This window comes from Oncorhynchus mykiss, chromosome 1 (assembly GCF_057628025.1).
Source record: "Oncorhynchus mykiss isolate SJ-2025 chromosome 1, ASM5762802v1, whole genome shotgun sequence".
Lineage (NCBI taxonomy): Eukaryota > Metazoa > Chordata > Actinopteri > Salmoniformes > Salmonidae > Oncorhynchus > Oncorhynchus mykiss.
In genome coordinates, this window is record NC_143022.1 from 56,580,414 (window position 1) to 56,604,249 (window position 23,836).

At 42.3% G+C, this 23,836-nt stretch overlaps 1 protein-coding gene across 6 annotated transcripts in view; it reads right to left on the reverse strand.

The window, feature by feature from the left end:
* tspan18b (tetraspanin 18b) overlaps positions 1 to 23,836 on the reverse strand; it is a 116,786-nt gene that overhangs the window by 40,366 nt on the left and 52,584 nt on the right. The window contains exon 1 of one of the 6 annotated variants that reach the window (XM_090234932.1): positions 23,103 to 23,200. The exons of the other annotated variants lie outside the window; for them this stretch is intronic. The gene's annotated coding sequence lies outside the window, so the exon portion shown is untranslated. Of the gene's footprint in view, positions 1 to 23,102; positions 23,201 to 23,836 lie in introns of those variants that run through there. 6 annotated transcript variants of the gene reach the window in all.

Sequence of the window (23,836 nt, forward strand, 5' to 3'; positions counted from 1 at the left end):
GCGTTGGTCCCATGTTTCATGAGCTGAAATAAAAGATACCAGAAATGTTCCATATACACAAAAATCCCTGTTAGTGAGCATTTCTCCTTTGCCAAGATAACCCATGCACCTGACAGATATGGCAAATCAAGAAGCTGATTAAACAGCATGATCATTACACAGGTGCACCTTGTGCTGGGGACAATAAAAGGAGCGTGCAATTGGCATGCTGACTTGCAGGACTGTCCACCAGAGCTGTTGCCAGATAATTGAATGTTAATTTCTCTACCATAGGCCGCCACCAACATCGTTTTAGATCATTTGGCAGTTCATCCAACTGGCCTCACAACTGCTGACCACGTGTAATCACGCCAGCCCGGGACCTCGACATCCGGCTTCTTCAAATGAGGGATCGTCTGAGACCAGCCACCCGGACAGCTGATGAAACTGTGAGATTGCTCAACTGAATAATTTCTGCAAAAACTGTCAAACTGTCTCAGGGAAGCTCATATGCATGCTCGTTGTCCTCACCAGGGACCTAACCTGACTGTAGTTTGGCGTCGTAACTGACTTCAGTGGGAAAATGCTCACCTTTAATGACCACTGGCACGCTGGAGAAGTGTGCTCTTCATGGATTAATCCCGGTTTCAACTGTACCGAGCAGATGGCAGACAGCATTTATGGCACTATGTGGGTGAGCGGTTTGCTGATGTCAACGTTTTTAAAAGAGTGCCCCATGGTGGCGGTGGGGTTATGGTATGGGCAGGCATTATGGTTATTATGGTATGGACAACATTCCACAGGCCACAATCAACTCTATGTGAAAGAAATGTGTCGTGCTACATGAGGCAAATGGTGGTCACACCAGATACTGACTGGTTTATCGATCCACGCCCCTACTTTTTTCCCCCTAAGGTACTTTATCTGTGACCAACAGATGCATATCTGCATTCCCAGTCATATGAAATCCATAGATTAGGGCCTAATGAATTTATTTCAATGGACTGATTTCCTTATATGAACTGTAACTCAGTGAAATGTTAGAAATGATTGCATGTTGCATTTGTAATTTAGTTAAGTGTATAAAATAAGGCTCTACAAGACATTTCAAATGGTGAGATTTGGCGAGCCAATCACAGAGACTGCGCCAGTGTTTTACCCATGGGAACATTACGCTGATACTCAGCTGGAGGGAGAAATAAAAGGGGACAGAGAATACAAAATGCAGCAGCTGCCTCCTCTAATAGTTCCAATCCTGTCTGTGTCTGTGTCTGTGCGCACGCATGCGTGTGTGCGTGCGTGTTATACCAGTCAAGTAAAATTGTAATGCCTGCCGCCAAGGTAGCTTGGAGGGTAGGAGCGTTGGGTCAGTAACCAAAAGGTTGCTGGATTGAAACCCAGAGCTGATAAGGGGAAAGGTATCCCCCTTGAACCATATGGGTCAGTTAATTTGTCCTTTATTTGTGTGTAACACAGTCTCTCTCTCTCTCTCTCTCTCTCTCTCTCTCTCTCTCTCTCTCTCTCTCTCTCTCTCTCTCTCTCTCTCTCTCTCTCTCTCTCTCTCTCTCTCTCTCTCTCGTCGGAGTGCATGCTGGGAGTGAGTCGTCAAGCAGAGTGTTTGCGAGAGCGAATGGAATTTCTTTTCACTCTATTGGGTTTTGGTATGTACATATATTGATTAGTTTAGTTGTTTTAAGGGTATATTGTTTAACTATCACTAAGCACGTATAGGGGTGGTGGGATCTTTGAGGTTGGTTTTTCGCGAGGGCACAACCAGCGGGTGGGGCTGGTTGCAATGGCCACTCGCGGAAATGTAGAGTTTGAAAAACTTAGTCGGAGGCATGGAGTAAAAATTCCTGCTGCGGCTGGGTGTTCAGTGGAAGAATGTAGCTTGGCTGTGGGTGCTATCATTGGGTATGATAGCATCAAATCAGCCTCAAGGATGAATAGCGCTGTAGTGATATTCTTAGATTCAATTGAAAAGGTGAATAAGATAGTTGAGAGGGGTGTTGTGTTGCGGGAGACACAGACGCCGGTATTTCCGCTTATGAATCCTGCGAAGAAAGTTATGCTTTCTAACGTGCCACCATTTGTTAGAGATGAAGTGTTAGAGCGAGAGTTATCTCGCCATGGTCAAATCGTATCTACAATAAAGAAGGTTCTTTTTGGATGCAAATCTCCGTTGTTGAAACATGTCGTGTCTCATAGGAGACAAGTGCATATGATTTTAAAGAAGGAAGGAGATGAACTGAATTTAGCATTTAGTTTTAAGATTGATGGATTTGATTATGTCTTCTATGCATCTACTGAATCAATGAAATGTTTTGGATGTGGAAGAGAGGGGCATTTGGTGCGTAATTGTCCCGAGAATGAACGCGCTGAGCCTGGTAGTAGCTTTAGTGCGGGTGCACCTAACGTACCACAGCGAAGGGATGAAAATACTACAGGTGTAGGGGAAGAGAGAAGGTGGGCAGATGTGGTTGGAAAAGTAGGAGAGGAAGGCATTGTGGATACGGGGGCAATTGTGGTAGATCAGAACAAAGAGGGAGGGGAAACAGTAGGTGAGATTGCGACTGCCGTCGCTGAGGTGGTGCTGGAAAATGAAATTGGAGGTCAAGAGGAGATTGAAATAACGGAAAAGGAAGCGGATGTTTTCAAAATACCGAGGAGTAAAAGGAAAAATGTAAGGGGTAGTGAAGGGTCTAATTATAAGAGAAAGGTAGTGATGGATAAATCAGGTGAAGATGAACAGGTTGTAGAGATGGGGTTTTCTTCTGGGGAGGATAGCGAGAGTGAGTCATCTGACGCGTCACAACAATATAGTGAGATAGATGGGGTGGAAGGGAGGTATGGGATCGAGAAGATACGTCAATTTCTGAAGTTGACAAAAGGGAAGAAATATATGCAGGATTACAATGTAACTGATTTTTTCCCTGAACGTGAATTGTTTATTGAATCAGCAAAGTTTCTGATGTCAAAAATTACAGGGGGAGGTTTGAAAAGCCCTGAAATTGCTAGACTCAAGAAAGTGGTCACGAGAGTAATAAGTGATGCAAATTCTAAAGAAAATGAAAGAGTTCAGTTGCAGTTTTAACTCTGTAAAGAGATGTGGTGGCTGTATCTTCCTCTGTATTTTTTTCTTATCCATGAGCAGTTTTAAGATCTCTTCTTTAAACGTAAATGGGGCAAGAGATGTTAAAAAAAGAGCCATGGTGTATGAGTTAATGAGGGGAAAGGGAAGTGACATAATTTTTCTACAAGAAACGCATAGTAATTTGGAAAATGAAGTTATGTGGCAACAGGAGTGGGGGGGGACAGTGGTGTGTAGTCATAAAAACTCAAAAAGTGGGGGTGTGGTTATCTTGTTCTCAAAAGGGTTTTTGCCTTTGTCATATGAGGTTGAAGAGGTAGTTGAGGGGAGGTTATTAAAAGTTAGAGCAAGGTATGAAAACATCAATATGTGTCTGATAAATGTATATGCCCCAGTGGTGACAGTTGAGAGGGTATGTTTTTTAGAGACATTATCAAATACCATTGAGAAATGTAACAAAGAAGATTATTTGTTTATTGCTGGGGATTTTAACTGCACAGTTAGTGATTTAGATAGAAATCACCAAGAACCTCATATAGCCTCAAGGACGTTTTTAAAACGCCTTATTGTAACAAATGAACTGTGTGATATTTGGCGGAGTCAACATGGAAGAACAAGGCAGTACACCTGGGCGCATGTGAGAGAGAACATCATCTCTATGGCCAGGTTAGATAGGTTTTATGTTTTTGAGCATCAATCTCAGGTCTGTAAATCAAGTGTGATAACTCCAGTGGGATTTTCTGATCATTGTTTAATAACAGAGGTGGTGTTCATTAACGATGTAAAACCTAAAAGCGCATACTGGCATTTTAATATAACTTTATTGAGTGATGCTCACTTCAGGAATTGTTTCAGTTTTTTTTGGGAGAGGTGGAGGTCTCAAAAGGCCCTTCAACAATGGTGGGATATAGGGAAAATCCAGATTCAACAATTTTGTAATCAATACACGAGGAATGTCACCAAGGATATCACCAGATCAATGAAAGCCCTAGAGATTGAAATAGTGGAACTCATGACGTTAGTTGAGACCACAGGAGATCGAGGCCATACTCAGGCCCTCAAGAGGAGAAAAGCTGCATTGGCAGATCTGCTGGGTATCAGAGCACAGGGGGCATTGGTGAGAAGTAAATTTCAGGGCATATCTGAAATGGATGCCTCATCCAAATTTTTCTTTGGTTTAGAGAAAAAGAATGGACAAAGAAAAATTATTCATTGTCTCAAATCAGCTGTTGGACAAGAGCTCACTAGCCCTAGTGAAATTAGAAAGAGGGCAGTAGAGTTCTATGCTGAGCTCTACAAGTGTGAGTACAAAGAGGACAAAACAGTGACACAGCAGTTCTTTGATGGGCTCCCAAAGGTGCCTGCAGAAGCTCAGGTTGAGCTTGAGCAACCATTGTCTTTGCAGGATTTATACACTGCATTAAATGGCATGGAAAATGGAAGGGCACCAGGCATTGATGGGCTTCCCGTTGACTTTTTTAAGTCTTTTTGGGCTATGTTGGGAGAGGATTGGTTAGAAGTAGCTAATGATAGTTTAACCGGAGGGTTACTACCAATAAGCTGCAGAAGGGCTGTCCTCACCCTACTGCCTAAAAAGGGTGACCTGAGGGAGGTGAAGAACTGGAGGCCGGTGGCTTTATTGTGTACTGATTATAAAATATTGTCAAAGGCTTTGTCCAACAGGCTGAGGGAGGTGATGGGGCAAATCATACATACGGATCAGTCCTACTGTGTTCCTGGCAGGCAGATAGGGGATAACATTTCTCTGATTCGTGATTTTTTGGACGTCTCTAAGGCTATTGGGTTGGATGCTGGTCTAATTTCAATTGATCAGGAAAAGGCATTTGACCGAGTTGAACATCAATATTTATGGCACACGTTTGAGGCGTTTGGGTTCAGCTCTGGTTTTATTGCCATGATAAAGGTGATATATGGTGACATTGAAAGTGTATTGAAAGTTAACGGTGGTTTGAGTGCTCCTTTTAAAGTGTGTAGAGGTATTAGGCAGGGATGTTCTATGTCTGGGATGTTATATGCTATTGCTATAGAGCCACTACTAAATAGCATTAGAAGTCGCATTGCAGGGGTGTGCCTTTCAGAGGATATTCCTCCTATTCGTCTTTCAGCCTATGCTGATGATGTAGTTGTGCTAGTGAAAAATCAAGCGGAGGTAGATAGTTTGAGTCTAATGGTTGATCGTTTTAGGGGAATATCCTCTGCAAAGGTAAATTGGGAAAAGAGTTGTGCTTTACAGATTGGAGAATGGTCTGGAGGGATCATGGCTTTGCCAGGGGGGCTAGAATGGTGTAAGGGAGGTTTTAAGTATCTTGGAGTGTACCTAGGAGATGAGGGGACTATGGAAAAAAATTGGAGTGGGGTGGTTGAAATGGTGGAAGGGAGGATGAGGAGATGGCGTTGGTTACTATCTCGTATGTCATATGCGCACTATTATAGTTAACAATGTGATTGCCTCTGCACTGTGGCATCGGTTGTCAGTTTTAGAACCACCATCTGGCCTTCTGGCTAAGATACAGGCAATTATTGTGGATTTCTTTTGGGATAAATATCACTGGGTTCCACAAAGTGTTTTGTATTTGTCAAAAGAGGAGGGGGGACAAGGTCTTGTACATCTTGCTAGTAGGGCTGCTGCTTTTCGGTTTCAGTTTATTCAAAGGTTGCTTTATGGACCGGAAAATGTGGTGTGGAGAGGGGTGGCAGGTCTTATATTACAGCTGGTTGGAGGATTAGGTTTAAAGAAGGCTTTATTTCTGGTTGATAGTAGCCAGATTTCTAGGGAGGGAGTACCTCTGTTTTACAGAGGCCTTCTCAGAGTGTGGAGCATAATGAAGGTGTCCAGAAGAACTTCAGCGGAGTCAGTGCATTGGCTGTTGGAGGAACCTCTGGTGTATGGGGCAAGACTGGATTGTACAACTGCAGCTGTTCCACATTTCTCCAAGATTCTGGTGAAGGGGAAAATCATCACCTTAAGACAGTTAATGGCCATGGCTGGGCCCGCCTTAATGGATGGAAGACGGGTGGCAGAACATTTGGGGATGAGGTCGGAAAGGATTGTCGGACAAATGCTGGGGAGCTGTAGGAAGGCTCTGTCAGCGGAAGAATGGGGTATGCTGAGTAGCCACAAGAAGAAGGTGCAAGATGAAGACGTCTCATTTCCAAAACTAGGGATTACACCAAATATCCCAGAGTCAGAAAGAAAGGCGTTATTGCTGGATTTGAGAGGGTTGGAGGAGGTGGGTTTGGATGAGTTGAATGGGAAGGAATTGTATAGGGGGTGTGTCAAGGTGTTGAATAAAGATAAATTGAAAAATAGAAAAGATACTCCATGGAGGGTAAAATTGGGCATTGATGACAAGGTAAAGCCAGCATGGAGAGCACTGTACAAACCACCGTTACAAAAGGGTACTGGTGATATGCAATGGAGGGTTTTGCATGGCATCATTGCAGTTAATGCTTTTGTATCTGTTATTAACTCAGATGTTAGAGATGGATGTCCTTTTTGTAATATAAGAGAAACCATTTTTCACTGTTTTATGGAGTGTGAGAGGATAAAACCTCTATTGGAAATGCTGGAATCTTTGTTTAAAGCAGTAGGGGAGTTTTTCAATAACACTGTTTTTATTTTGGGGTTTCAATATAGTAAACAACAGAAAAGAAAATGTCAAATGTTAAATTTTATTTTGGGACAAGCTAAGATGTCAATTTTTCTGAGTAGGAAACATAAGATAGAAACGGGATATGGGCAGGATGTAAGATGTGTTTTTAAAGGTTTAGTGAAAGCAAGAATTAAAAGTAGATTTTGAGTTCTTTTCAGCTGTAAAAGATCTCCTATTATTTGAGGAGAAGTGGGCCTACGAAAGAGCGCTTTGTTTTGTAGAGGAGGGGAAATTATTTTTTGCTGCTGAAATAAGTTGAATGTATATGTTATGTATTTATTTTTGTTTAGGAATAACATTTGTTGTTTCATTTCTGAAAAGGCAGTGTGTCATTATTTATGTTAACACTTGAGTAAAAAATAAAGGTTTTTATAAAAACTCAAACTCTCTCTCTCTCTCTCTCTCTCTCTCTCCATACTGGATCTATCTGATGCTAACCTTGATTAGCATCTCATGCATTATACATAGGTAAACTAGCATACGTTGCTAGCAATAACTGACTGTCAAAATGGATATTTAACTTAGTGTGGCTAATGAGCCTAAATGCTTTTAACTTTTCCTACTTCGCTCTTCTGTTCTTTTCAGTTTGCTTTCTTTGCCACAAGTGTCTAAGTTAGTCCCAGCTGAAAATAATTATATGGCAGCGCAATGGAGAGCCAACTACATTACTGCTAGTAGCTACTAGCCTGCTTGAACTTAATGCAAAAATAGTCAGAGGAGCTATTCTGATAGAATGACAATAAGTTGGAGTGGATTTCAAAGTGATTGACAGTGGCTTTGACAACTGTAAAATCAAATATCTATAGATAGAAGCGTTAGCTGTCTGTGGAGACATTCTCCTCCATTAGATGTACAATTCCAGGCTGTGTGTATTCTACCTCTTACAGACGCTGGGATAGAATGGAGAATCATAATGTCACGAGAGTATTCTGGAACCAGAGCCTAAGCCATCACCGTCACCATCATCATCCTTCTATCCTTCCACACCATATTGCCAGCAGTATCCTACAGAATCAACAAGACACCAAAACTGACACTTGCAGCTCACCAACCACCCATGGAACAAAAACAAGAACACACTCACACCAGCCCCCATATAGCATATGCTATTTTATATCTACACACTACACAATGCAATCACAGCCTGAGTAGGTAACTACCGAGGAAGAGAGATGCTCCAAAATTATACACTGTTATCACAGGGTTTGCACTGTGAGACTCTTCACAGTAAACACCCAGGGAATCAATAAACCTCCACAGTCGTACAGAGGATATAGAGGCACACATCTATAGTATGTGGAAACAAAATCCATCTTTCGGAGAGCAACAGAGGTGATTTAAACCAATTTTACAGCCTACTTGTTTACAAACAATCCAATATCATCGGCTCTATTTGCTTCTTGGACAGACAGACAATAGATCTCTCTCTATCAGGCAAGTCTATCACTACCTAACCCCCCCTCCCATATATCAATAGCAGCCATACTTAGAAGTGTGTACTGAAACAAAAGGGGTCAAAGTCTATCTATCCTGCCAAGCTGGTCGCAAAAAAGCCTCTCCAATGCCCTGTGCTTAGTGCTATTGTGGTTGGCAGGTAGCCTAGCGGTTAAGAGCATTGGGCCAGTAACCGAAAAGTTGCTGATATGAATCCCCGGGCTGACTGGGTGAGAACTTGGCTGATGTTCCCTTGAGCAAGGCACTTGACCCTAATTTCTCCAAGGTTGCTGTCAATAATGACTGATCCTTAGCTGTTAGGATGTCTCAGGGGAGAGTGGGATATGCAAAAAAACACATGTATAATACACACATGAAATAGGACACATGTAAGCACCCACCTAATTATTATCTGCTAGAGTAGCTGGTGGAGAGAAGGCAACAGTAGAGAGGGTCTGCATTATTTTCAGATCTCCATGGTAACCTTGCACAGGGGGAAAGTGGAGCACCAATAGGATCAGGGAGAGAGACTCAACAAGGCGGCGGTATCGGGTGTATGTTACGTGGGGTGAGGGGGAGATCGGCAAACTTGCGCACACACACACACACACACACAGCAACAACTAAAGGGTGGCGGTATAGTATAGATCCTTGCCTCGTGGGAGACTAGAAAGGCCAGGCCATTGAGGGTCCGAGTGAAAGAGAGGAAATAGAGAATGAAAGACTTCTACCACCAGGCAATAGGTTTCATCTACATCCACTCAAAATAAACCCTTTCAAGTAGGGCTTCTAAATCCCTTTTACTCTCCAATCGTTGACATTTAAGCATTGACCGCTGTGTGAGAGATTTACAAATCAAGCCTGTAGGTAATTGAATAGTTTCTGTTGATATTCAGGCTCTGAGTGAGTTTATTGTTGCATCTACTGTCAGACTCATTGAAAATCGGGTGTGGAGTACCACAAGGATGTGATTCGGGACCTTGTTTGGGATCTAATGTCATCTTACACACTTTGATCAACCCTACCTCATTTATTTCAGGGCACTCCTATGCAGAGGGCCTTGCAATGTGACAATACATCTACAGCTAAGCGCTCTTCAATAACAGGTTTCACTTCTCATTTTGTCATTATTTGAAAAGTAGCAGATGACTTAAACATAGATAGAAGAAGAGTTAAAACCAATCAATTATTTCCAATCGTTTGAGCATTGTCCATCCATCCCCATCGCTTCGCCTCTCGCTTCGCCTCTTCCCGTCTGTGACCACTGACCCACTGTTGGACGAGCGAGCTACACCCAAAGCAGGACTTCAATTGCTGTAAAATTTTGACTTTTAAGAACCAGCTCCACAGCCACCAAATAACCTTACGATTCTGACAGATCGTAGGGCTCTGGTTAAAAGTACAGGGAATAGGATGCTATTTCGGACACAGCCCAAAGAGCAAAAGAGCATAGCAATAGAGCAAGAGCTTTTTCAGCTATATTTCTCCTGGATATCACAGGTTTTAATGAGCAGAGTGCTGAGACAGACTTATGGCTATTCTAGCAGATCCAGATTTCTTGATCTACAGTGTATAAATCAACCGCCCAAGACAGACGGACAGGGATAAACTGCTGAGGTTGGAGGTTCAATCCCCACACACATCTGATTGGATTAGAAAACTCATCATTAATTTACCTTCCCCTCTCTTTGGTCATAGCTCTCAATAGATTGGTAAACAGTGAGCACCTTGGGTAAACAGATGGGTAAACCCTAACTCAACAAACATGCATCTAGAATAATAGGTGGGTAAACCGAACTCAATCACCCATCACCAACTGAACTCAATCACCCATCTTAAATTAACTCATTTTACCCTGTCCTGTCTTCTCAGTGTTAATGTTTTGAGGGGAGATGGGAAACCTGAGAGATTGCAGCAGCAGCCCCTTGAATATGTGTTTATGAGGAGTTACTTTGATGCTGGTTGAAGCAGATGAAAAAACTCTATATATTTTATATATATATATATACAGTGGGGCAAAAAATTATTTAGTCAGCCACCAATTGTGCAAGTTCTCCCACTTAAAAATATGAGAGAGGCCTGTAATTTTCATCATAGGTACACTTCAACTACGACTGACAAAATGAGAAAAAAATCCAGAAAATCACATTGTAGGATTTTTAATGAATTTATTTGCAAATTATGGTGGAAAATAAGTATTTGGTTTAAGTTTATCTCAATACTTTGTTATATACCCTTTGTTGGCAATGACAGAGGTCAAACGTTTTCTGTAAGTCTTCACAAGATTTTCACACACTGTTGCTGGTATTTTGGCCCATTCCTCCATGCAGATCTCCTCTAGAGCAGTGATGTTTTGGGGCTGTTACTGGGCAACACGGACTTTCAACTCCCTCCAAAGATTTTCTATATGGTTGAGATCTGGAGACTGGCTAGGCCACTCCAGGACCTTGAAATGCTTCTTACGAAGCCACTCCTTTGTTGCCCGGGCGTTGTGTTTGGGATCATTGTCATGCTGAAAGACCCAGCCACGTTTCATCTTCAATGCCCTTGCTGATGGAAGGAGGTTTTCACTCAAAATCTCACAATACATGGCCCCATTCTTTCCTTTACACGGATCAGTCGTCCTGGTCCCCTTACAGAAAAACAGCCCCAAAGCACGATGTTTCCACCCCCATGCTTCACAGTAGGTATGCTGTTCTTTGGATGCAAATCAGCATTCTTTGTCCTCCTAACACGATGAGTTGAGTTTTTACCAAAAATGAAGTAGTACCAGCAAAACACCAGTCTCAACGTCAACAGTGAAGATGCAACTCCGGGATGCTGGCCTTCTAGGTAGAGTTGCAAAGAAAATGCCATATCTCAGACTGGCCAATAAAAATAAAAGATTATGATGGGCAAAAGAACAGACTCTGGACAGAGGAACTCTGGAGCAGTGGAAACGCATTCTCTGGAGTGATGAATTACACTTCACCATCTGGTAGTCCAACGGACGAATCTGGGTTTGGCGGATGCCTGGAGAACGCTACCTGCCCGAATGCATAGTGCCAACTGTAAAGTTTGGTGGAGGAGGAATAATGGTCTGGGGCTGTTTTTCAGGCTAGGCCCCTTAGTTCCAGTGAAGGGAAATCTTAACGCTACAGCATACAATGACATTCTAGCGAATTCTGTGCTTCCAACTTTGTGGAAACAATTTGGTGAAAGGCCCTTTCCTGTTTCAGCATGACAATGCCCCTGTGCACAAAGCGAGGTCCACACAGAAATGGTTTGTCGAGATCGGTGTGGAAGTACTTGACTGGTCTGCACAGAGCCCTGACTTCAACCCCATTGAACTCCTTTGGGATGAATTGGAACGCCGATTGCGAGCTATGCCTAATTACCCAAAATCAGTGCCTGACCTCGCTGCCATTCAGCCACAGAAACATTAGTAAGTTCCCGCAGAAATGTTCCAACATCTAGTGGAAAGCCTTCCCATAAGAGTGAAAGAGGGGCACAACTCCATAGTAATGCCCATGAGTTTTGAATAAGATGTTCAACGAGCACGTGTCCACATACTTTTGGCCATGTCGTGTAAATGGGTAAAAATAAAAAATCAGACAATGAATATCCCTTTGAAAATGATGAAGTTATTATTTACACTTTGTAAGGTGTATCGATACACCCAGTCACTACAAAGATTCAGGCATCCTTCATAACTCGGTTGCCAGAGGAAGGAAACAACTCTGGGATTTCACAAAGAGGCCATTGGTGACTTTAAAAGGGTTACAAAGTTTAATGGCTGTGATGGGAGAGTACTGAGGATGGATCAACAACATTGCAGTTAATCCAAAGAATTGAATAAAATATTCCAAAACATGCATCCTGTTTGCAATGAAGCACTAAAGTAACATTTTAAATAATGTGGCATGCAATTAACTATATGTCCTGAATAGAAAGTGTTATGTTATGTTGGATTTGCCCCAAACATATCACCTAGTACCACTCTTAATATTTTCAAGCATGGTGGTGACTGCATCATGTTATGGGTATGCTTGTCATCGGCAATGACTAGAGAGTTTTCTCTTCATAAAAAAAACGCAATAGAGCTAAGCACAGGCAAAATCCTAGAGGACAATCTGGTTCAGTCTGCTTTCAGACACTGGGAGAAAAATTCACCTTTCAGCAGGACAATAACCTAAAACACAAGGGCAAATATACACTGGAGTTGCTTACCAAGACGACACTGAATGTTCATAAGTGGCCTAGTTACAGTTTTTACTTAAATTGGCTCGAAAATCTATGGCAAGAATTGAAAATGGCTGTCTAGCAATGATCAACAACCAAGATGACAGAGCTTGAAGAATGTGCAAATATTGTACAATCCAGGTGTGCAAAGCTCTTAATGTCTTACCCGGAAAGACTCCCAGCTGTAATCACTGCCAAAGGTAATTCTAACACGTATTGACTCGGGTGTGAATACTTATGTAAATGAGATATTTCTGTATTTTATTTTAGAAACATTTGGAAACATTTAAAAAATATATGTTTTTGCTTTGTAATTATGGGGCAATGTGTATAGATGATTGAAAAAAAATCTATTTAGTCCATTTTTAATTCAGGCTGTAACACAACAAAATGTGAAATAAGTCAAGGGGTACGAATACTTTCTGAAGACACTGTATGTCATTATCATTAAGACTGCAGAACAAGAACAAGCTTAACCTTTAATCACAGAACTCAACATAACACATTAACTGGCATGACTATCCATCTCATGGGTGGCCTAAAAGTCCTAAGACAAGACAAAGTCATCCCTACAGGTCTTCTAATAGGCTGCCGCAGCTATGACACATTTTGCCCAAATGCATTTTTATTTTACTTGACACATACCAGAAGTATGAACATGCATTTAAATGACTACAAAAATGACTACAAACATGATACATAATAAGTCATGTAGTGTAATAAATACACATTTTATCTGTACTTCCCTCTGTGATTATGAAGTTGAACATGTGCTCTTTATCACAGAATGTTGCAATTAGGTGCAATCAATTACTCCCCATCACAATTTAAATTCTATCACTTCCCAAATTTTGGTTTGGTGGGCCAAAAAATGTTTCTCCATTGATCAATGCGTGAAATGTAACTTAAGAAGCCGAATTAGAAACCACTTTGGCTACTAGATATCATAGCCATGCATTTGTGGAATATTGTCAGGCATGCCATGCATTTCAGTAAAGATGCAAATGTATCTAAATATATCTTCCTCTTTTCAAAGATGGAGGCAAATGGAAGCAAACACTACAAAGGTCTATCTAGGGGACTCTAGGGTGGCTCTGAGGTTCACCCCTAGAACATGTCATCATCAAAGATGCCGATCAGATCCTTTCAGATCTCCACAACAGCAAAGGTCAATTTGGGATTGGGCCAAAGGCTGGTGAAGTGTGTCCTGATCTACTGAGATCTCACCTCTCTAACATCTGTGAATGTCTCCTATAATTACACTTAGATGGTGATGGGTGTCCTTTTTGTCCACAGCAAACTTGGTGCAAAACCACGTCCATGAGTAACGTAGCAACATTCAACGCCGCACTGATTGAGTTTGGACATTCCCTGTGACAAAGTTAATGCGCACTATATAGGAAGAACTTTAGAGAGGGAATCCCGGGAACAGAGAGTTCGGAGTTCACTCATGCCACGAACCGCGGGAGATGCACAGTTTCCATGCTTCGTTTGAAATGAGCTGGTGAGAGAACCTGACTTAAATGAGACTTCTTCACAGAGCTCCTTGAAATCTCTTCTCTTGTTACTAGTTATTGAACAAATGAAAAAGGAAAATCAACATGACAAGGTAAACACAATTGATAATTATTTAAAAATGGTGTTGTATACAAAGTCAATGAAGTAGGCTATTTGGGATTTTCAGATTATCAGTCATTTATCGATCATGATGAATGATTGACGTTTGTGATCATAAGCTAAGACCTAACATTAGCCAACTAGGTAGCTAAAGTTCTTAGTAAAAAAGCATGATAAAGAGTTACATTTGTGTCTTGGATGGTTATATGAATGAAGAGAGTATGGATAGATGAATGAAGAGGATAGATGAATGAAGAGAGTATGCATAGAATAATGAAGAGAGTACGGATAGATGAATGAAGAGAGTACGGATAGATGAATGAAAAGAGTGCGGATAGATGAATGAAGAGAGTACGGATGGATGAATGAAGAGAGTATGGATAGATGAATGAAGAGAGTACAGATAGATTAATAAAGAGAGTATGGATAGATGTAAGGATAACATTAAGAGAAAAGAAGGAGGGGCATAGGAAATTACTTGTCTGTCGCTTCTTTATTCACATCTCATAATCTCTCTTAAGCCCCATCTCCCTGTCTGTCTCTCTCCCTTTCTCTCCCTCTTGTTCCTGCTCTCTTCATCTATCCATATTCTCTTCATTCAACGTCCATCAGACAAACAGACAAGTCATTTCCTATGCCCCTCCTCCTTTCCACTTAATGTTCATCAGAAATGTGGGGGCATTCCTAAAAGATGATATATTATTATTTTGTCATTATATGGAAGTGGGTAATGCTCTACTATTTCAGTAAAAGTTGCTGGAAAGGGAATCAACACTTGACACCTTGCATTCCCAACAAGGAACAGTTCAAGTCTGTGAACCCATCATACATATGTAACTATCCTCACTTGAAGGTAGGCTACATTGTCCAAATTATCCTTTATTGTAGCCTATAACCTACAGATGTAGGTCCATAACCATATGCACTGTAAGTTTGTGATGAAGTAACCCAAGTGCGAATGTTGTCCACCCTTCCTAGGATAAAAAAACACAATGTATGTAATATGTCAAAATTCAACAAACTCCTCACAAACCCTTATAGACTTCTACCATAGGGCTGCTTGGCTAATGGTTTTGACTACAAGTTTTGCTCTTATGAGAACATACATTAAACTGAAGACCACCAAGACTGAGGCAATTCTCAGAATATCCATCTGTGGAGGAGGTACATCAGTGGGTGAAGAGAACCAAGGATTGACATGTGACATGGAGGGTGGAGAGGACCAGACTGAGGAAAGGACATCAGATCATTTTTAAGGTAAAGTAGGTCCACAACTTCAGCAGCCCTGGCATTGTTCCTTTTCAACTGGTGTCAACACAACACCAGATGGTGCTCCTCAGAAGCATCAAAACATTGATCGAAAAACACACTGTTCTGCCAAAATTTCATTTTGCTGAGGACTGAGATACAGTGCATTGCGAAAGTATTCGGCCCCCTTGAACTTTGCGACCTTTTGCCACATTTCAGGCTTCAAACATAAAGATATAAAACTGTATTTTTTTGTGAAGAATCAACAACAAGTGGGACACAATCATGAAGTGGAACATCATTTATTGGATATTTCAAACTTTTTTAACAAATCAAAAACTGAAAAATTGGGCGTGCAAAATTATTCAGCCCCCTTAAGTTAATACTTTGTAGCGCCACCTTTTGCTGCGATTACAGCTGTAAGTCGCTTGGGGTATGTCTCTATCAGTTTTGCACATCGAGAGACTGACATTTTTTCCCATTCCTCCTTGCAAAACAGCTCGAGCTCAGTGAGGTTGAATGGAGAGCATTTGTGAACAGTAGTTTTCAGTTCTTTCCACAGATTCTCGATTGGATTCAGGTCTGGACTTTGACTTGGCCATTCTAACACCTGGATATGTTTATTTTTGAACCATTCCATTGTAGATTTTGCTTTATGTTTTGCATCATTGTCTTGTTGGAAGACAAATCTCTGTCCAAGTCTCAGGTCTTTTGCAGACTCCATCAGGTTTTCTTCCAGAATGGTCCTGTATTTGGCTCCATTCATCTTCCCATCAATTTTAACCATCTTCCCTGTCCCTGCTGAAGAAAAGCAGGCCCAAACCATGATGCTGCCACCACCATGTTTGACAGTGGGGATGGTGTGTTCAGCTGTGTTGCTTTTACGCCAAACATAACGTTTTGCATTGTTGCCAAAAAGTTCAATTTTGGTTTCATCTGACCAGAGCACCTTCTTCCACATGTTTGGTGTGTCTCCCAGGTGGCTTGTGGCAAACTTTAAACAACACTTTTTATGGATATCTTTAAGAAATGTCTTTCTTCTTGCCACTCTTCCATAAAGGCCAGATTTGTGCAATATACGACTGATTGTTGTCCTATGGACAGAGTCTCCCACCTCAGCTGTAGATCTCTGCAGTTCATCCAGAGTGATCATGGGCCTCTTGGCTGCATCTCTGATCAGTCTTCTCCTTGTATGAGCTGAAAGTTTAGAGGCACGGCCAGGTCTTGGTAGATTTGCAGTGGTCTGATACTCCTTCCATTTCAATATTATCGCTTGCACAGTGCTCCTTGGGATGTTTAAAGCTTGGGAAATCTTTTTGTATCCAAATCCGGCTTTAAAATTCTTCACAACAGTATCTCGGACCTGCCTGGTGTGTTCCTTGTTCTTCATGATGCTCTCTGCGCTTTTAACGGACCTCTGAGACTATCACAGTGCAGGTGCATTTATACGGAGACTTGATTACACACAGGTGGATTGTATTTATCATCATTAGTCATTTAGGTCAACATTGGATCATTCAGAGATCCTCACTGAACTTCTGGAGAGAGTTTGCTGCACTGAAAGTAAAGGGGCTGAATAATTTTGCACGCCCAATTTTTCAGTTTTTGATTTGTTAAAAAAGTTTGAAATATCCAATAAATGTCGTTCCACTTCATGATTGTGTCCCACTTGTTGTTGATTCTTCACAAAAAAATACAGTTTTATATCTTTATGTTTGAAGCCTGAAATGTGGCAAAAGGTCGCAAAGTTCAAGGGGGCCGAATACTTTCGCAAGGCACTGTAAGTCAAAGATAGCAGGTCGATAATTTACATATACACTACATGACCAAAAGTATGTGGACACCTGTTCTTCAAACATCTCATTCCAAAATCATTGGCATTAATATGGAGGTGGTCCCCCCCTTTGCTGTCATAAAAGCCTCCACTCTTCTGAGAAGGCTTTTCACTAGATGTTGGAACATTGTGGGAGGGACTTGCTTCCATTCAGCCACAAGAGCTTTAGTGAGATCAGGCACTGATGTTGGGTGATTAGGCCTGGCTCACAGTCACCTTTACAATTCTTCTCAAAGGTGTTCGATGGGGTTGAGTTCAGAGCTCTGTGCAGGCCAGTCAAATACTTCCACACCGAACTCGACAAACCATTTCTGTATGGACATCGCTTTTTGCACGGGGTCATTGCCATGCGGAAACCAGAAAGGGCCTTCCCAAAACTGTTGCCACAAAGTTGGAAGCACAGAATGTCATTGTATGCTGTAGCATTGATTTTCCAAACCATGAAAAACAGCTCAAGACCATTATTCCTCCTCTACCAAACGTTACAGTTGGCACTATGCATTCAGGCAGGTAGTGTTCTACCTGACTTCCGCCAAACCAGATTAGTCGGTCGAACTGACAAATTTACTGGTTGCCCAGGAACCTTACAGATACAGTGCATTCAGAAAGTGTTCACACCCCTTCCAAAACATGCAGCTGTTTGCAACAAGGCACCAAAGTAATACTGCAAATAATGTGGTAAATCAGTTAACTTTTTGTCCTGAATACAAAGTTATGTTTGGGGCAAATCTAATACAACACATTCCAGAGTACCCCTCTCCATATTTACTAGCATAGTGGTCGCTGCATCATGTTATGGGTATGCCTGTAATCATTATGGACTGGGGAGTTTTTCAGGATAAAAAATAAAAAGAATGGAGCTAACCCAGACAAAATACTAAAGGAAAACCTGGTTCAGTCTGCTTTACACCAGACACTGGGAGATTAATTCACCTTTCAGCAGGACAATAACCTAAAACACAAGGGGAAATGTACACTGGAGTTGCTTACCAAGAGGGCAATAAATGTTCATGAGTGGCCAAGTTACTGTTTTGATTTAAGTCTGCTTGCAAATCTAAGTCTAGAGCTGAAAATTGTAGTCTAGCAATTATAAACAATCAATTTGACAGAGCTTAAACAATTTTGAAAATAATAAATGGCAAATGTTGCAATATTCCGGTGCACTGCTCTTAGAGACTTACCGAGAAAGACTGACAGCTGTAATCACTGGTGATTCTAACATGTATTGACTCAGGGGGTTGAATAGTTATGTAATCAAGATATGTTTATTCTTCGTATATTTTTTTTAAACGTTAGAATTTTTCTTCCACTTTGACAGAGTATTTTGTGTTGATCGTTGACAAAAAAATGACAATTAAATCCATTTTAATCCCACTTGGTAACACAACAAAAAATATGTATGTTCCATGTGCTCTATTTCTATGCTTCCCGTTAAGTTTTGTTTTGCGTGTTTTACTTTCGGTGTTGTACACCAGCTTCAAACAGCTTAAAAAATACAATATTTTTTGTTATTGAAAATATATTTCACAGCAGTTTAGATGGCACCATGATTCTCTACACTACACATTGCATGTTTTGTCACAAATTAGCAAAACAATTAGCATTTTAGCAACCAGGAAATGGCAGAGCAAATGCAATCTAGGTCATTTGATTCTGCAATTAGATGAAGCACAGTGATAACACAATCTGTTGTATAAATAAACAAAATATCTGACCACATGAAACATTCATGGAAATGTAGCTAGTTAGCTGTTTTGTTGTTATTTTATCTGACATGCATATGTGACCAACAACCTCGATTTGTTTTTTTGCAAAATGTTAAATGGTGTTTTTCACATTGGATAAAAGTAAAGACTCAGCTACAAAATGGTATATCACAATCTGCAGTTGAAGAACAATGGGAAAGTCATTCTGCTTTGAAAGTTGATAGATTTGTAACCCCACGATTGAGAAAATGGCCCATGAATGTTTTGGTAAAACTACTTGAGAATTCAACTTTCAACACCTATTCAGCATTGTTCACACCCTCTTAAGCCTTAGCCCCACCCATCTCTTTAAGTGTTCACATGTGAGGCCATGTGCTAAACAGACTGAATAATGTAGTGTAGTAAACAACCAACGTTTTCAAAACTAAACGTGGTGAAAGTAGTAGCCTAGAATAAGGAAAAACTCCAGGCAAAAATACACTTTTCTTGGCCTATATCCTAATCTGACTTTGGTTCAGGTCATGTTGTTCTTCACATTACCATCTCTGTAAAAATAACATCTAAGTGTATTTGTCACATGCACAGGATACAGGTGTAAACGGTACTGTCACGCCCTGAACTTAGAGATCCTTATTCTCTATGTTTGGTTAGGTCAGGGTGTGACTCGGGTGGGAAAGTCTATGTTTTCTATTTCTTTGTTTCTGGCCGAGTGTGGTTCCCAATCAGAGGCAGCTGTCTATCGTTGTCTCTGATTGGGGATCATATATAAGTTTTGGGTTTTGTGGGATCTTGTTTTCTGTTTAGTATCTGAGCCTGACATAATTGTTTGCTTTCGTTTTTTGTCGTTGTTATTTTGTTTTGGTGTCATCAATAAAAAGACGATGTACGCCAACCACGCTGCGCCTTGGTCTCCTTCTTCAAATGAGAGCCGTAACAGAAGACACCACCAACGGACCAAGCAGCGTGCCCAGGAGTGGAGGACATCATGGACATGGGAGGAGGTAATGGCAGGGCATGAGAGCCAGCCGTGGAAACAGGCGGAAACAACGAGGGAGGAACGGCGACGAGACCAGGAGTCATGGCAATGACGGAAGCCTGAAAGGCAGCTCCAAAATATTTTTTTGGGGGAGCACACGGGGAGATTGGCGGAGTCAGGGTTTAGACCTGAGCCAGCTCCCCTTGCTTTACTGTGGGGAGTGTGTGACCGGTCAGGCACCGTGTCATGCGGTGATGCGCACTGTGTCTCCAGTGCGCATTCACCGCCCGGTGCGCTCTGTGCCATCTCCCCATATTTGCCGTGCTAGAGTGGGCTTTCAGCCAGGACGGTTTGTGCCGGTCAGTGCTCCTGGTCTCCGGTGCGTCTCTTCGGCCCAGGATATCCTGCACCGGCTCTGCGCACTGTGTCTCCGGTGCGCTTTCACAGCTCGGTGCGCCTTCACAGCCCAGTGAGTCCTGTGCCAGCGCCCCGCATTTGCCGGGCGAAAGTAAGCATCCAGCCAGGACAGGTTGTGCCAGCTCTACGCTCGAGAACTCCAGTGCACCACCACGGCCCAGTGTGTCCGGTGCCTGCTCCAGTGCATCTCCCCAGTCCGGTGAGACCTGTTCTGGTTCCACGTACCAGACCTCCAGTGTGTCTCCCAAGTCCGGTAAGCCCTGTGGCAGCTCCACGCACCAGGCTGCTGATCTACGGTCCGGAGGTCCCGGTGAGGATCCCTGCAGCAGAGGTGCCACTGAAGTGGGGGGAGCCTCAAGCGGAGCGGGGTCTGCGTCCCGCATCGGAGCTTCCACCGAGAGTAGATGCCCACCCAGACCCTCCCCTATAGGTTCAGGTTTGTGGCCGGAGTCTGCACCTTTTTTTTTGGGGGGGGGGGGGGGGGTACTGTCATGCTCTGACCTTAAAGATCCTTATTATTCGGTATGTTTGGTTAGGTCAGGGTGTGACTCGGGTGGGAAAGTCTATGTTTTCTATTTCTTTGTTTCTGGCCGAGTGTGGTTCCCAATCAGAGGTAGCTGTCTATCGTTGTCTCTTATTGGGGATCATGTATAAGTTGTCATTTTCCTTTTGGGCTTAGTGGGATCTTGTTTTCTGTTTAGTATCTGAGCCTGACAGAACTGTTCGCTTTCTTTTTTTGTCGTTGTTATTTTGTTTTGGTGTCATCAATAAAAAGACGATGTACGCCTACCACGCTGCGCCTTGGTCCGGTCATTCCACAAACGAGAGCCATAACAGGTACAGTGAAATGGGTTCTTGCATATTTGCATAGTAGCGAAGAAATAGAAAGTGTCCAGAAAAATATTGGATAAATATTGGATAATTATTACCCAGACACACTTGTTTTAATTGATGGGTCATGTGAAAGATAAGCTATAACCACTCCCCAGCCACATCTAGTAAGTGGATAGAATGTTGTCAAGACATGTTCATGAAATACACTGCTCAAAAAAATAAAGGGAACACTTAAACAACACAATGTAACTCCAAGTCAATCACACTTCTGTGAAATCAAACTGTTTGACAATAAATTTCACATGCTGTTGTGCAAATGGAATAGACAACAGGTGGAAATTAGGCATTTAGCAAGACACCCCCAATAAAGGAGTGGTTCTACAGGTGGTGACCAGACCGCTTCTCAGTTCCTATGCTTCCTGGCTGATGTTTTGGTCACTTTTGAATGCTGGCGGTGCTTTCACTCTAGTGGTAGCATGAGACGGAGTCTACAACCCACACAAGTGGCTCAGGTAGTGCAGCTCATCCAGGATGGGACATCAATGCGAGCTGTGGCAAGAAGGTTTGCTGTGTCTGTCAGCGTAGTGTCCAGAGCATGGAGGCGCTACCAGGAAACAGGCCAGTACATCAGGAGACGTGGAGGAGGCCGTAGGAGGGCAACAACCCAGCAGCAGGACCGCTACCTCCACCTTTGTGCAAGGAGGAGCACTGCCAGAGCCCTGCAAAATGACCTCCAGCAGGCCACAAATGTGCATGTGTCTGCTCAAACGGTCAGAAATAGACTCCATGAGGGTGGTATGAGGGCCCGACGTCCACAGGTGGGGGCTGTGCTTACAGCCCAACACCGTGCAGGACGTTTTTCATTTGCCAGAGAACACCAAGATTGGCAAAATCGCCACTGGCGCCCTGTGCTCTTCACAGATGAAAGCAGGTTCACACTGAGCACGTGACAGACGTGACAGTCTGGAGACGCCGTGGAGAACGTTATGCTGCCTGCAACATCCTCCAGCATGACCGGTTTGGCGGTGGGTCAGTCATAGTGTGGGGTGGCATTTGTTTGGGGGGCCGCACAGCCCTCCATGTGCTCGCCAGAGGTGGTCTGACTGCCATTAGGTACCGAGATGAGATCCTCAGACGCCTTGTGAGGCCATATGCTGGTGCGGTTGACCCTGGATTCCTCCTAATGCAAGACAATGCTAGACCTCATGGGACTGGAGTGTGTCAGCAGTTCCTGCAAGAGGAAGGCATTGATGCTATGGACTGCCCCGCCCGTTCCCCAGACCTGAATCCAATTGAGCACATCTGGGACATCATGTCTCGCTCCATCCACCAACGCCACATTGCACCACAGACAATCCAGCAGTTGGCGGATGCTTTAGTCCAGGTCTGGGAGGAGATCCCTCAGGAGACCATCCGCCACCTCATCAGGAGCATGCCCAGGCATTGTAGGGAGGTCATACAGGCATGTGGAGGCCACACACACTACTGAGCCTCGTTTAGACTTGTTTTAAGGACATTACATCAAAGTTGGATCAGCCTGTAGTGTGGTTTTCCACTTTAATTTTGAGTGTGACTCCAAATCCAGACCTCCATGGGTTGATAAATTTGATTTCCATTGATAATTTTTATGTGAATTTGTTGTCAGCACATTCAACTATGTAAAGAAAAAAGTATTTAATAAGAATATTTCATTCCTTCAGTTCTAGGATGTGTTATTTTGGCTAACATGTATTTTGTTTAGACATGTAGCTAGCTAGCTAGCTAAACAATGAACCATAATCCCAACCCATACAGTAGAAACGGGTTGTCGTAGCTAGTCGCCATGCATGAAATGCTGTAGTTTGAACTATGTGCAATGTTAGCTAGCTAGCATTAGGCTATAACTAGCAAATCAAATGGATTTCTGAGATACAAATAATATTACGACATAGATCCTACACGTAACATTAGCTAGCAAGTCACCAAGCTAATGTTCGCTAGCTAGCTAACAGTACGCTTTAAATTGCAATGAAAACAACTTTCTGATAAAATTAGGAACGTATAATATATCAAAATGTAGCTAGACTCTTACCCGTATACATGGGTGAACGCTTCACTCCAGACTGGAACCCTTTAACTAAGTAAGATGTCCTGTGTCGTTTTTGTTTTGTTTGTAGCACAAGCTTGTTTCCCGTTGTGTCAAGTCACTCCGGTTCACACTGACCTTGTGCAGAAAATAGTCCATCATAACCTTCTGCCACTGATCTTTGTCGATAGTGCCTGCTAAATTGAGGGCAGCAATGTTATTGAGAGAAGTAGCAACACTTTTGCAGTTCTCCATGGATAACATATCTTTCAAAAAAGCTGTGATTTCAAGGAATATCTACACATACTGAGCAGCTCATGTTATAGGCAGAAGCATGCTATAATGGCAGACCAATCCGAACTCCTTTCTCAGCATGTCCAGCCCATCCATTATGTCGACCAATTATGGCTAGCAGGAATGTTCCTTTCTTTTTCCGTGACTAAACCAACCAGGCTCGTAATTTAACAATTGTATTTGTATTTACAGATGTCATACAAGTTATTAAGGCACATTACAGTTCACATGTTCCAGAGACATTTCTGCCCAAAAATGCCACATTTTGATCAAATAATCATTCCAATGCCTCTGGAACATGTGAAGTAGTGACGTGAGACATATGCTTAGCTCCCTGAAATGCGTCACAAATGGTCCTCTTTTTAGCTGGATACTTGTAGAATTTGCACCCGGAGTCATATAAAATCGTGTTTCTCTACTCCAAAAATTAATCCACAGACAAGGAA